General features: G+C 36.5%; 1 pseudogene; it reads left to right on the plus strand.

The window, feature by feature from the left end:
* Window positions 1-1008: 1008 nt before the first annotated feature.
* On the plus strand, window positions 1009-1151 carry LOC120301925 (annotated as a pseudogene).
* The last annotated feature ends 478 nt before the right edge of the window (window positions 1152-1629 follow it).

The raw sequence follows: 1629 nt of genomic DNA on the forward strand, positions 1-1629 counted from the left end.
ATCAAGCAGTTAATAAAGATTTAGATTCATTCAGTGACACAACTGAAATAGTTAGATTTGATCTGACTTCAAAGTGTCATTTGAAGTACTAGTATCTGTCTCTTCACCTCTTCCTTTATACCCTAACTCTTGCATCATACAGCTATATCCTTTCCTTTTGTAGCTGCTTTCCATCCTGTTAAGTAAATAAATAAATAAACAAGCAAATAAGCAAGCCTGTCTGCCTTCTCTCTTGGCTGGAACAGTACACAAAGATTAAAAAAAAAAGGAATGCTGTGATTAAGCTTAAGTAAGAATGGCTAAAATGTTCTAGATCAAACTATTAGTTTCCTCTGAGGAACTTCTTTGCATATATTCAACCAACTCAGTGGCTATGGGTGAAGCATTGAATTTTGAATTACTAATCAGCCCATTTTAGATGTAGTTCACAACTGAAACTTTCAGGGCCAAGCTGGTGAGCAATCTGAATTTCATAATAATTAAGAAATAACTGACAAGTCTCTGAAAGATTATTGGTTTAAAATTATTTAACATGAGAACCATGAGGAGTTTATAATGTCTTCACTGTCTCCAGAACTAATTAACTGGCAGGCTGAGAGCTTATAATGCTATTACAGTCTGCTCAGTATGGTGTGAAACTACCTTGTTAGAAAAGAACAAACAGCAAAACTTTAAGGAGGGATTCAGTGATTTGGGCTACAACTACATGAGAATGCCTTTATTCAAATATATTCAGCAGAAGATGAGTTTTCCAAAGAATCACTTGATAGCAGAAAGCCAACAACAAGAAATGAGGAGAGCAAGGAAAATAACATGTATTCTACTGATGACTAATGTTATTGTTGAATACAGCTCACATTTCCCAAAGAGCCGAAGCCTCTGCATAGTATAGGAATCTATATCAAATATATATTTTACTTTTGCTTTGTTCATGCCTTTGAATCAGTGTTGACTTTGGGAATCAAATAGTCTGCGGTTTTCTTGGCAAGGTTTTACAGAAGTGGTTTGCCACTTTGGTTTGCAGGGGAAATACATTTATTATGAAGGAAGTTTTCCCAGTTATCCATTACATTCTGGGTATGCTGACCACTGTGTTTTCCCCAAAGGCAGGGAACATGACCACATAATTTGTGGTAGTGGTTAGGAGCCATGGTGATGCAGTGTTTAGAATGCAGTATTGCAGGCTAACTCTACCCACAGCCAGGAGTTCGATCCTGACCACCTGGGAAGGTGACAAAAGTAAACCATTTGTAAAATGAGGACCCAGATTTTGGGGGGCAATATTGTAAACACTGTATACCATCCAGAGAGTGTTGTAAAGCACTATGGAGAGTTATTTAAGTTTAAGTGCTATTACTATTAACCGTTATACCAAACTGGTTCTCTTATTAATAAATATTAAGACATTTAAAATCTTAAGCATTTCAAGCTTCTGCTAACTTCATGGAAAGGAGCTGTATATCTTTATTGGTAAGTGGTTCCATTATCAAACAGTTTTTATTACTACAGATAGTCCTCACTTACCAAGGGTAATTGGAACCAGGAATTCCATTGCTAAGTAGAAGGGTCATAAGGTGTGGCATCACATGACAGCATTGACTTATGACAGCAGTTTTAACAGTCCTAGTT

The sequence above is a fragment of the Crotalus tigris genome, unplaced genomic scaffold (genome assembly GCF_016545835.1).
Source record: "Crotalus tigris isolate CLP2741 ecotype Arizona unplaced genomic scaffold, ASM1654583v1 scf7180000024409.848292, whole genome shotgun sequence".
NCBI classification, from domain to species: Eukaryota; Metazoa; Chordata; class Lepidosauria; order Squamata; family Viperidae; genus Crotalus; species Crotalus tigris.